Source organism: Vespa crabro, chromosome 18, assembly GCF_910589235.1.
Source record: "Vespa crabro chromosome 18, iyVesCrab1.2, whole genome shotgun sequence".
Classification (NCBI taxonomy): Eukaryota; Metazoa; Arthropoda; class Insecta; order Hymenoptera; family Vespidae; genus Vespa; species Vespa crabro.
The window spans coordinates 4406995-4421297 of NC_060972.1; the positions used below are offsets into that span (position 1 = coordinate 4406995).

Sequence of the window (14303 nt, forward strand, 5' to 3'; positions counted from 1 at the left end):
TAATATTTTAACAAGCTCTTTCCATGCCGTTTACCTTTTGTCGATTTCATAATCTTCCCTTTATTTCAAAGTTTTACGTAACTAACGATTTTCCACGAACGTTAACACGAAAAGTTTACAGAGTCACGATTTCATGGTCTATTCGAAGAACGTGTCGCTCGCAGATGCAATACAGCTCGAAATTCTATTACGACTCCTATATCTAAGTGGGAACCAATAATCGTACTCTTGCGTGAAACTTTTTTTCTTCTTTACAGTTTAACATTTTTAACCATTCGATCGAACGTATATATATATATATATTCTTTTACCGTCGGTTTTCTTAAACTAAAGGTAAAACGAGATAAAAGAAAATAAAACAAATGCAAAAGATATTTTCAGCACCTATCGTAAATTATAAATTATGACGAGCTTGACTTGAACGATAAAGATAATGAAAGAAAATGAGTACTTACGTGTAGTAGCACGTGATGACAACATATTTAATGAATTTATGTGATGAATATGTTAAAAAAAAAAAAAAAAAAAAAAAAAAAAGAAAAAAAAAAGAAAAAAAAAGAGAAAAGAAGAAAGCCCGTTTCGTTTTTAATCTCCCAATCGATATTATCATCGGTATCATTATAAAATCAAATTATTGTTGTATTTTTTAAAATGAAAAATCACGTCGATATATCGTTACGAAACGTTGCAAGACATGAAAGACGAATGGATGGCGCAGAGTTCTTTGAGAGGGATAAAATATTCGGTTGATTTTAGTATGCTTACAAAAGGGAAGTGGCGGTTTTTCTTTCGGCGACAAAAGAGTGAGACGAGATCGTCCTCTTTGCATATGCATCGTCATGCACTTCTACCGCTCTCTTTTTTCTTTACACGTGCGCGAACACACGTATATACGGAGCTACTAACACAACCAGTTTGATATCAAAGCACTCTTTCAGACGTTATTGCTTCGCGAGATAAGACGTTCGTGTAGAAAAAGTCGGTCCCATGTTACAAAACACAAAATGCTTTTCTTTTAAATGACGTCGCCCGTGAAGATCCTATGCCATTTTATTAGAAAATTTATAAACTTCTCTTCTACCCTTTCTTTAGTTCTTATTTCCCTTTTCCTTTCTTTTTTCTTTTTTTTTTGTAATTTTTGTTTCTTTCGTTTCTATTTTTTCTTTTCTCTTTTTTTTACTTTCTTTCTTTTTTTTTGTTATTATTTCTACATTCGTTGTTCTTCCTTCATATACGGCGAACATTAAACAATATTTAATTTCATCCATCGATTTTACAATCCATTGAAATTTTCATGCGTTTCGAAATATTTGAAATATGAAGCACAAGGAATATTCAATAAACGACAACGAAAATCACATTGGTTTGCATATATAGCCACGTACCATTCATAGTACGTACGTATATATATATATATATATACCTATGTATAAGCAATGTTTATCAATTGTTTCGTGGATTTTCACGAGTTCAAGTACATGGTATAACATTATTTAAAACCCTTATCGTTAGTATTATTAGTTCGGAATGTTTATAAAAAAGGAAGAGAAAAAAAAGAAGAAAAAAAAAAGCCTCGCTTATCATTTAGTAATAAAAAAAGGAAGTAAATGAGAAAAAGAAATAATTATTTATTTCTGTCAGTCGTTTTTTTTTCCCCCCTTTTAATATCACAATCGAGTTGAACTAATTCGAGCTGTACACTCGCACATATCGATTTTTCGGTTGGCACTTTTAATCGAAGCTGGGCTACGGCGTTCGTGTTGACGCGTATTCACAGCCGGCATCGCGATTAACGATAATACTTTTAACGCGAATGAGAGATTTATCGGAGTGCGGGCAATACATTTTGAATCACGTTAATGAATCGAACTGAACGGTGAACGGTTTCAATCGATTCATTGCTCACGTTTGCCGATGACGAGTAGGAAAGGCCATGAGAACGAGAGACTCGCAACATCCGCAACATTAACGATCGACCCAAACCTTCCTTCTGTTCCCTTCGCTACATATATCTACTTAACTATGTAAGACTAGAACGATGCTTCTCTCTCTCCGAAACTTTAAGCTCCGCTTATGGCGTCGATCAGCCAATCAAGAAACCGGATTTAGAACTTAAATCCTACTTAAAATTTAACTTAGAAAATTCTAAAGAAGAAAGAGAGATAAAAGAAAGTGTTAGATAAAGAGGCTTTTCTAACGAATTACAATTGGTAAAGCCGATAATAACGACAAGTGTCTATCAGAAAATTCAAAGAATTTCGAATGAGAGAAAGAGAAAAAGAGACGGAGAGAGACTAAGGTATAAAGAGTGAAAGAGAGAGAGAGAGAGAGAGAGAGAGAGAGAGAGAGAGAGAAATGGATAGAAATGCTCGGATTTTATTTTAATTTAATTAAAAATGCATGAAGCCCTCATTACTCGTAGCCCATTAAGCTCAGTTCAAACTCGTTAAACGTACGGCATGAGCGTTGTTAAGGAAATATATTTAAAAAGGAAGACACATCCAATTTGGTAAAAGAAACTTGTATATCTTTTGACGAAAGTATCTTGACATTTTGCACTCTGATTTTCAATATAACTACGGACAGAAATTTTCTCCCGAAGTAAAGACCAGCAGCATGGTTACCAACTACCACTATTATTAACAAACATTTGGGCTTTTCGACTCTATACAAGTTATATGCGGAACGTTCTACTAAATTAAAGGTCGTTTGTTTTAAGTATTACGAGAGGGAGAGAGGGAGGTCAAGGATTTATTACCTTCTTCGTGCTACATCAAACACGATAACAAACTCTCGACCATCGTGTGTTCTATATATATACATATATGTATGTATACCTTTTCCTTTCAATCCAATAGTTTAAGCCCCAATCTTCTAATATAAATCAATTTCTACATTTCAAATCTACTATAACCGAGGTTAGTCCTAAAGATCGAAAATAAAAAAAAAAAAAAGCAATCAAATGCGCAATAAAAAGAGAAAATATAATTGATCGAGCGTTTTTCGAATATACCTAACATTCCCATGTAAAACGATCTGGTATATGTATGTAATATATATTGTAATATGTAAATATTGTTTCGTGCGTTTAAGATTTTTTTTTTCTTCCTTACGACATGGCATATCGTTTAAGGATAATTCTGACGTAAGCCTTTTAGCAGGACAACGTTCACGCGACATATCCGTCGTTTATCGAGCTTCTCAAATTTCCTTTGGTAAGCTTTGGTGTGACTAAAGATTGATGGACGGTCTCATAGGTAAATAGATAGATAGTGAGTAAATATATAGAGACGCACACGTTAGACGGCTAGTTAATTACATGCTTAAGCTCCGATCACGTAAGCTGTATAATATGAGCCACAAAGATTAAATGTATACTAAAGATATGTTTACAACAACTGAAATTATAATATAGACGGTAGATTATTAACGATACTATGATTCAAATAGCTACACCATAATTTATTGAAATACAAATAGTTTATCAATAATTCATTTCTGAATAGATATGTATGAAAGATACTGTTAATTTGAAGATTAGAAATTATTCTGAAAGAATCGATGATAAAAGATTAAAAAAAGGAAAAAGAAAAAAAAAAGAAATAAGTAGTTATACATCGAACCATCCATGTGAGATTCTACTTTATCTTTCCTCGTGTTCCTAGTAAAAGAGTTTTAAATCCACATTTATTGCACTCCCGTTATCGGTCGGCGTAAAGCCTTCCAAAGGAAAAGTATATCTTTTGATTTATGTACTAGCGCGTTCTCTTTCGGTGATGCAGCGGCAGCAGCAGCATCAGTAGCAATAGTGTTGGTCGAAAGAGATGGGGATGGGGATAGGACCGATAATGGGGACGCGTAATGGTGGAAAGATTCGTTCGTTCGGTGGTATTATCTCCGTTCGGGCAAGCCACGAACAAAAATTCGTCGTATAAAGAGAAAGAGAAAGAAGGAAACGAATTGAAAATGAAAAAAGAAAGGACAGACAAAACGTAAAATGAGGCACAGACAAAAAGGAGTAACAAACAGAGCAAAAGGAAGATAACGAGAGCGAGAGAAGCAAAAAAAAGAAAAAGAAAAGAAAAAAAACGAAAAAGAAAAATCTTCTATTCAAACTCAAACGAGAATCAATCAACCATCCCTATTGTTTTTAAACTGATTATATTAATGAATAAGTTGATGATCATCGTACAAAATTATTATATCGTTTTTCTCATTGAATTTTAAAATCCATCGACAGACACTAAACGTATTTTTCATTGAAATTTCGTCTTTCTTTTTTTCCATTTTTCTTCATTAAATCTACACTTTCACTAACACGAATATATTTCAACTATGTAAAAAGAATTTCACGTATCAACGAATCGTATATCGAGTCGATAAAATCCAAAAACAATGCTATCACACATATACACGTAGTACATATCTATAATGACAACACATCGATTTCTGTTGTTTCAGGAAGCGAATAATATAAATAATTATGCTTTAATTAATAGCCTCCGGCAATCGACATAGCTAATTCACAGAGACTCGCTCCCATTTAACTTCGTAATAATTTGCTTGTACAAACGACACGCTAACTACGCGCCCGAATTATTGTCAACGTTTATATTCTGTGACTGCTATATCTACAGTCGTTCAAATAAAATACAATTGTGGCGATAGTTTGCATCGTTCGTATTGTCGGATACTGCGATGTTATTAAATAATAGGGAATTAATAACCGTTTTATATACCGATATCAATTTTATAAATACTTATTTTTACATGGCTAATAAATTGAACGATTGATTTAGATTAAAATAACATTTTGTCGTGACTAAATATGATATTTAATATCATCTCGTACGAGATTCGAGAATTAGAATTAATAATTCATTTTGATTAAATTATTATTTTAATAAAAATATTTCGTAAATTCTTAAGGTGAAAAAAAAATCTAATATTTATCTTCGAAGCTTACAATTCGTGTTCTCGGTCCTAGCTATGTCTGGGCCTGATTCAAAATCAAACAGGCCGATGCAACACGGTGATGCGACATCGAGCTTCGACTTCTTGATTAACCAATCTCTCTCTCTCTCTCTCTCTCTCTGTCTCTCTCTCCCTCTGTGACCCGAAGTTCCGATACTTTGTGCATTGACCCACGGCCGAACGAGCGATGTTCCAATTTAGCCGTGTTCTCCTTTACCTCTGATAGCTTTCCGATCGCGATACGCAACTCCGATAGACGGTTCATGTCAGCCAACATACGTCTTCGAAATCATTATTGATCTTTTTCTCGATTATTCTGCCTGAAGCAATTACAGATATTCGATAAGCGATACCATAAAAATATCTATGAGATTATAATCAACGATATATTTTATTAATTTTTATATCAAAGATTCGATCTCGTTATAATAAAATTCTTTTGTTTTTTCACAAACTTACGTTTCTTTAAAACAATCATCCATTATAAACAAAGAGCATTATAATTGAATTTATATCATCCGAATGTGAAGTAAATTACCTATTTTACGAAGGAAGGCTCGCAAAAAGTATGTGTACGTCTGGCACGTGACAAATTGCTACTTGGAACCCTACAACCTTATGTTTGGGCGGAGGTAAGGTTAAAAAAAAAAAATAAAAGGAAAGAGAAAAAAGGAAGGAAGAAAATTCCAACGCTTGATCGATACGCCTCCTCCCTTTCTCTCTCTCTCTCTCTCTCTCTCTCCTTTTCCGTATCCTGCACGTGGCATTAAAAGCAGAGTTAACGGGTGGCGGTTGGAACCACGTTTTGTACAATGCACGAAATTGCGTGTGCCATTGGTTAAAGGACCGTTTCAAGAGCAGAGAAAGGGATGAATGGTAGGGCGGAGTTATATAGGGGGAAGGGAGAGGAACACTGGTCACGCACGTAGCATCGCTCTTTCGATTGTTCTGCACAGGAAACAGACTGCGTTTCCGTCACCTGTCCTTCCCACCTCGTCCCTTTCCTCACATGTCTTTCCCCTCGATTTTCTGACCTTTATTCCTTGCTTTTCTATTTTATTTTAACGTGACACCTGAACACCGACACGGTCAAAGGATCACCCGTATGCGCGTTACGGTCAGCTAGTAACTCAACTGTCCCTTTTTATAACTACCCACATGGAACAGAGCATGTAATCTAAATAGGTATGTGTACGTATATATCTATGTGTGTGTGTGTTATCTTTGCCAGGTAAAAATTATTATTTTATTTGTATATATTTGTATTTACTTATATTTCAATGTATGTATATATATATATATATATATATAAATTATCGAAATTATTGAATATGCCATTACAATTCTGCGGTTGCGATTCGAAGTATATACTTTTATAAGAATCCTTATTACGTTTTTCCTTCGTTTCGCAAATATTATAAACTCACTTTGCACAAACGTTCCTTTTTCGAAGGAATAAAATACGATACGAAAGCTTATTTAAAAATCCTACCATGGGTTCGCCAAATCGACCTAGTTTCAAGGTTTAAGGTTCATTGAAGAATCGTATTTACAAAGTACCGCATTCGAATTTTCCTTGAGCCTTTATTCGCCCTTTTCTCTCGTTCATTTCGACGTCGCACGATATTCGCTTGCCGCAACGCGATCGTTATACTTCGCAAAACCGTCCTAATTAAGTTTCGAAAGTCGGGAACGTATTGTTTCTTCGACCTAAGCGCGACGTCCCAATTTACGTTTTCAGTTTGTAATTTAAGCCGATAAGAAGACTCGGGATCATTAGCGTGGCGGTTTCTTTGCTTAACATTTCCATACGCAAAAGTCGACCGACTTTTTCTCGTTTCTTTAAATTCATTCCAACACAGATCTCCTCCGTTCCCTCTTACGGTTAGAAATTCATCCCTATTCTTTTCTAGTTAACTTTTAACTTCTTTATTTACACGACAATCTCATTTGCTTCTCGACACGATCGACAACTATGTGCCGTTCTTGCTCTGGTAAAAATGCAAATTTGAGATTTTATTATGGTATCTTTTTTTTTTTTTCTGGAAATCTATTATTTGTACGAGGAAGGAATAAAGTCGAATATACTTTTTGTCTCACTCTATTTCGAATTTTTATAATTTTGCAACAATTAAAAATAGTCACATATATATATACACCTATAGGGATATCACATAGATCGTTTCATAAATCACAGTTTAACTCGCTTGCGAGTAATTGTAAAATTTCATCCCCTAAATATTCAGAAAATAAATCTGATTGCAAGAAGATACGTATTTTCTTTATGGAGTAGAGAAAGAAAAAAGAATAAAAAAAGAAAAAAAAAGGAAAAGAAATAAAGGAAAAGAAACAAAGGAAAAGAAACAAAGGAAAAGCAAGATCCTCGTCTTCGATGCCCGTAAATGATAAAATTTATGTTGGTACGAGGATAGATTTATAAGTCTAGGATCAGATACGATAACGTGTGGTTATCACGACGACATAAAATCATGCGATGGACGTTTACGTTCCGTCGACTTTTCCCGTAAAATAATCGCACATTGGGGAAAATTTAATACATGCGAAAAGTTAATTTTTAATTCGAGAAGAAAAATGCTTAAATTTATACGTTTCTCTAATCCTAATTTATGACTATAATTCTTTTTTTTTTTTTCTTTTTATTTCTGATATTAGATCGTGCAATATTTCTCCAATTTGCATTCTACGTTAACTCGCAGCGAGCTGACCTCTTTAAAGAGCGACAAAGTTGCAAAATTAAAAATTTATCGAATTCCAAAAATGCCTGACTAACTTTGCATCTTTACGATATCCACATATGGTGTTAAATGAATGCTCAAATGTCCTCTGCCTCTAATCTTCTTTTTTTCGCGTCAAAAAAAAAAAAAAAAAAAAAAAACAAAAAACAAAAAACAAAAAATAAAAAAAATAGAAAAGTTTGGCTGACCTTTAAGCGAAGTACCTTTGTACTATCACGAACGAGTAGCAATAACATTGCTAAAAGTTCTTAACGCTTTGCATTGAACGATACGTCGAACAATATTAATACGATGCAAAGGCTAAAAGGTCAATCTCGCTTGCACCGATTGAAAACAATGATAATGAAAAGTTTAATAACCATAGCTGATGCAAAATCGCCAGAGATGAAGAAAATCATGAACGTTATGTGATGCACATATAATGATATAATCGAGATTATCACAGTTAGAAAACTTTTCGTGGACTTACAGTCGCCGAACCAAAGATAATGCGATTGAACTTATTTCCTTGTAGTTTTAGCGTACCCACTTTCGTGATACTAATTAAAACAGAAAAGTAAACGAAGTTGTATATTATTTGGTAAAAGACAAATAAAAAAGTTTCCACTTCTATTCGACGTTAATCGACTAAATAATTTCATTTGTAAACTTATTACTCGTAACTCTTAATAATCTGGTTAATAAATACCATTCATACGAAAACTTCATTAATTATTTCAATAAAGCTTCTTTATTGAGAAACAATTACGATATTCTCGATTACGTTTCTGTGTGGTAAAAAGTATAAGTTGGTGAAACTCCATTGAATAGAAAAAAAAAGAAAGAAAAAAGAAAAAAGAAAAAGAACAAAATAAAAATAGAAAGAAGAATAATATTGAGTTTGCCATGTACTATTATATTTTGTTCGCATTTGATTGCATTAATCGCCATTACGAAAACAAATCAAATACATCGGTACGAATGAAATATAGACGAAACGCGTAATGACAAAACTTCGAATGCATTCGAGGCTGGAAATTAATTGTTAGGAATAATCGTCCATTGCTCCGCCACTTCGAATCACATCGAATGGTACAATTTTACTCATGGAAACGACCGAATTAATTTTATCGAGTTGTTTCAACGTTGTTCTACGATGAAAATTGTCTTTTCGCGAATAATGCGTAAGCACGAATTACGACTCTACGTGAATTCCTTTGACGTCATAGAATTCGTTAGAGTGGATGATTTAATCACCGTAAGTACTTCTACGACTGGATAAGTTTCGTTTTAATGAAAATCCTAAGGATCACTCAAACGACTACGATCATTTTCAAAGTTTTAATCCCGAATCATCTTTAAAGTGGAAAAACTTCATTCATTTCGAAACGAATGTATTCTGTAATTAAATCGGAAAAATAAAAGAAATGGAAAATCAATGAGCCAAAAATCCATAATCCATAGAAATTTATTCTACGTCGAAAACGATTTTATCATTTAGGAATAATATTTTTAAAACCTATTTCTTCTTGCGGATAAATCATTTTCTCGGAGGGCCTATTTTAAAGCGTTACTTTGTCAAACGTGATTCGCAATATCGATGATACTTTCGTTCAACTTCCTAGCTTCAGGAAACAATGATGACTTTTAAAGCTTTCTTCTCCTTCGAGAGTACGACGCATCGAGAAACAAACAACGCGTTTCATCGTATCGATTATTTAACTTATGAAATATAACTTTCTTTGATATAGAATAAAATTTATTACGATTATAAATTTTAATTAATCATTAGCTTTCTTACTTTTTCTGCTAAACGAAGCGAAAAGACGTAATGGAATAAAATGCATCGATGATATTTATACACGTTTAACTGCGAAAAAGGAAAAGAATGAATGAGAGAGAGATCATTATTAATTACCATTATTCTTACGAGATTGTATTTTCTGTGATAGGCTCCATGGCTTTCCAAGTATTTGCTCAGTTACGTGAATATTCGCGGTGTAGTATGGTAGTTTCGTAAATACCTGATACTTCGTAAAGTATTGAAATAGTTCGGGGATTCTCAAAGCTTTTGGCTTCTTCTTGATCTTCCAGGGAAATAAACCGAATTAAGAAAAAAAAGAAAAAAAAAAAAATATATATATATATATATATATATATATACATACATCTATCTTTTACCCAAACATATGCAGTATTATATTCTTATCGTCGATATAAAAAAAAATTATTATCTCTTTTAAATAATAAGAAAGTATTAACACCCTTTTGAATGCAGGAAATCAGAAATTCAAAATGAGATGATAAATATCCTCGAGTAAAATCTAATTGTAATTGTAATAGTACTATTAAATTGAAGTACGCAATAGCGTGACCTTACAAACTCAAGTCAATCGTCTTTGTTCTGATGATATTCGTTCGAACCGCTAAGCATTCCTTGAATCGACCTCGAGCGATTCTTCGAAGGTACGTCGTAAAGATACGAAAGGGAACACGCTCGTTTCTCTCCCGTCGAGCATGGGTTTACATCGGTACGATCGGAGACGATTGGATCGAAGACGACTTTCTACTTCCTTTTCTCTCTCTTTCTCTCTCTCTCTCTCTCTATCTCTCTCTCTCTTTGTTTCTATCTATTTCTATCTCTCTATCTCGTTTTATTGCGAATACCGTCGAACGGCTTAACGAAACGGCGGAAGACGAAAACGAAACTCTACGAGCTAGTTTTAAAGGGAAAAAAGGGCCAAAGGAAGAGAAGATACACTTTTCGTTTTGTGGTCAAAAGAAAATTCGAGGGATACTTCGATTCGACCTTCGAAGCCGCAACCGCGTCCAAACTTTTCCGTCGAAGTATCGAGGCTTTGAGGCTTGATACAAGAAAAAAAAAAAAAGGAAGAAAGAAAAATAAAAAGAAAGAAAAGAAAAAAAGGAAACATGAAAAAGGGGGAATGGAAAAGAAGAGGGTTAGAACTTGTATCAAAACCGTGAATCGAATGTTTATCGAGTATTACAGTGGTAAAAACGAAAAAATTCTCTGCTTCTCTCTTCTTTTCTCTTATCCCATTACTTTTATCCTCCCTCCCTTCCACCGTTCTTTTCTTTCTTTTCCATTCTTTGTTTTTTCTTCTTTCTATTTGAATCAACACGGTCGAACATTTATGTAAGTTCGACGTAGTTGCGCGTAGTAAAAAGTTTTATTACTTGATGCTGTGGATTTAATGGGCATGTTGAGAGGGTGGTACTCCCACGTTCGAAATAAGAGATTTAAACTAACTTTAAGCTATTTCAGAATAAAATTTATATGCCCCGAATACGTGTCCTTAGGTCTTTCCGTTTGTAAACAGTGTTAAATGTTCCAATGGAAAAATCGACAAAATTTTTTTTTACTATCAGCCGTCTACGATTAACACCACGATAAACGCACATAATATTAAATTTATACGAGGTTCCAAAACAAAATAAAAGTGTTGTACATGGAAGTCCGCATGTTCAAAACAGAAAAGAAACGTGCAACGAACCGTATTAAAATCGTTTGATATCGTGTCACTTAACGGTGAACGCACTCGAAATCAAATGAAAATATTTTTCTATTGGTATCTATCAAAGAAAGACAAATATGACAAAATATTTCAAACGTAATGAAGAATATATATATATATATATATATATATATATATAAATAAAAAAAAAGAAAAACAAACGAAACAAATTTAATACCGAATTAAATAATTGAATATTTATAGGGAAATTTATAAAAGTAAGTGGGAGTAAACGTTTCACGTAAGTCAACAATAATAAACAAAGTGTTTCATAATTCATTGACGAGTAGTATAGTACGAGTATAACGACGTTTCAAATCGTAATTTGCATGAGTTGCATTCGAAAGCAACTTTATTATTGAAGGGCAATGTAAAGAAAGGACAATAATGAAAAATATAATGGTGAAAAAATAGTCGTGATTCTTTCTATGATTTGTCCTAATTAACGAAAGAAAAGAGAAAGAGAAAAGAAAAAAAAATGTATTCCATATTGTAGAAATTCACACGTTTTTCTAAATTATCGTCAAACGAAACGATAGAAGAAATGTTATTTCAGTGAGTGCCGATCTTCCGTATCGCTTCTCGAATAAGGAATAGTGGACAGATATATCTCGGAAAGTTCCTCTCGCGAGGCTCCGTGTCCGTCGTTTAATTGCCCGAGTTAGATCGTGCCCGTCACCGTCGTGCCAGAACCATTAATTTCATTTAATCGACCGCCCTCTTTACTGCTTTCCGCGCTATTCAAAGATCGAGAGAGAAAGGGCGAGAGAAAGAGAGAGAGAGAGAGAGAGAGAGAGAGAAAAAGAGAATAAAGAAAAGTATAAAAAAAGAGAGAAAAAAGGAGAAAGAGAGAATAAAGAAAAAGATAGAAAAAGAGTGAGAAAAGAGAGAGAGAGAGAGAGAGAGAGAGAAGGAGAGACAAAGATGAAGCTGTAGGTAAACCAATCTTGGTAGAGGTCCATCCTTTCACGCGCGATCACAACCGATTACGTAGAAGAAAATGTTCGAGAGAGAAACGGAGAAAGAGAGAAAAAGAGAGAGAGGGAAAAGACTTTTAAAGGACGCCCAAGTTCCCCCTTATCTTCTATATACATTTTGAAAAGAAAAAGGAAGAAAAAAAAAAAAGGAGAGAAAGAAAAATGTCTATAAAGAAAGATTCTTAGAAGAAAAAAAGGAGGGTACGACGGTCAGCAAGTAAAATATTGTAATATCTTTTCTCGTTGGAAAAGTTCAACCTGAGAGAAAAATCCTGACTTGAATTCAGAAACTCGATCCTTTTCAATATTTTTCTACGTTCATACACTTTTTTTCTTTTCTCTTTTTCATTATTTTTTCATTTTTTTATTATTTTTTTTTCTTTTTTTTTTTTTTTTTATTTTTTTCCGTCAAAGAAAACAATCGTTCCACTGTCTTCCTCAACGAATATGATGAGAGTTACGTAGTTCATATAACAACGTAGTCCAGCATCGAGTGATGACGTCACCGTCGAAACGAATTCGATTATCCCGTTACTCGATCGTATTCGAGAAGCACTTGTGATGTGAAAGGACGAATAGTCCTTATAGTCCTCGAAATTCCTGTGTTCCTGGCGTCTCCTTTGAAGTGGCCGAGGAAGAAAGTCTCTCTCGCAAAACGATCCTCACTCAATATATATACTATATATATATATATATATATATGTACATATATATATATATGTATATATATATATAAATATATATAAATATATGTGTATATATATATACACGCGTATATGCACCGAAACCACCACGGAAAATAAAACACATGCACAAACAGAGGCACACGTACGCGCACGTACACACTTACCCCTCGCAAGTAACATCACAATCTCGATCCATTCTTCTCCATGATCCTTCTTCTCCTCCTCCCCCTCCTTCTACTCCTCTTCACTTCCTCCTCTTTCTCTCTCTCTCTCTCTCTCTCTTTCTCTTTCTCTCTCTTTCTCTCTTCGTACAGCTCCCTCTTTATCCTCTCTCGAAACCACCTTCGATGAATTACTGTACTTTCGAATCGATCACTCTATCCTTTCACGATCTTCGAAGAAGAGAACTCTCTTATCATCACTTTCTTATAAAAAGACACGCGAAAACACGAAATAAGAAAAAGAAAATGTCCCGCGCGACCGCGACTCTCGATCACACGCGTTCTACTGAACTCTCGCGAACTTACGATCCTCCCCACCACCCGAACCCTTACTCGGTCTCTCTCTCTCTCTCTCTCTCTCTCTCCCTATCTCGATTCCCCTTCTATAACTCGATTCTCTGTCTCTCTTTCTCTAAGTGTCTCGCTCCTACAACCCTCACCCTACGACTAGGACGAATCAAGCGGGTAAGAACTCCGGGATGTATATGGAAAGAGGGTTGCGTCTGGACTTGAATGATATTTTCGAGGGGTGTGTATTTCGTTTCTTCGATTGTCAACTGGAAAAAAAACGGCGCATGCATAAAAGGTTGCTTCACGATGGAATAGGAACGAAAATGAAAGAAAAGGAAATGAACAACAAGAAGAGGGAAAGAAAAAAGGAAGAAAGGAGAAAAGATGATATGAAATGGAGAGGGTGAAAACGTGGGGAGCGCGCGCGCGCATTCACACGCACTGCTTCTAGAGGGGCGATGGGGTGGAAAGAGCAAAATAGAAAGAGAGAGAGAGAGAGAGAGATAAATAGATAGATAGATAGATAGATACTGAAAATAGAGCTCTATATCGCGAAGACGAGGGAAATCCCGAGCTCAGCGTCCGCGTAGCGACTGGCGCCTGACACCTCCACCCTTCCGACAACAGCCCAACCCTGCCGTCGCGGCGACGGCGGCGACGGCGTGCGCGCCGCGAGCCAAAAGTGGAAGGGTGCCGAGCGACGAGTGGGGCGCCACCGGGCGCCAACCCCTACTCCTCAACCTTTTCCTCCAACCCTCCTTCGCCTGTCCCAAAGCGCACGCGCTCGGTCCTAGATTTCGTCTCGCCTCCTGATTTTTCCTAATAAAAACGTTTGTCTCGGTGAGTGGCCTGCCAGCCGTAGTACCTACGGTATATAACTAAA

The 14303-nt window shown here is 35.1% G+C and overlaps 1 protein-coding gene across 7 annotated transcripts in view; it reads right to left on the reverse strand.

The window, feature by feature from the left end:
- The window catches only part of LOC124430413 (leucine-rich repeat-containing protein 24-like), a 133823-nt gene extending 119721 nt beyond the window's left edge, over positions 1–14102 (reverse strand). For 3 of the 7 annotated variants that reach the window (XM_046976960.1, XM_046976952.1, XM_046976958.1), the window contains exon 1: positions 13073–14063. The gene's annotated coding sequence lies outside the window, so the exon portion shown is untranslated. Of the gene's footprint in view, positions 1–13072 lie in introns of all 7 variants that reach the window. The other 4 variants (XM_046976954.1, XM_046976953.1, XM_046976959.1 and 1 more) reach the window with 4 other exon arrangements.
- Between the last annotated feature and the right edge of the window lie 201 nt (positions 14103–14303).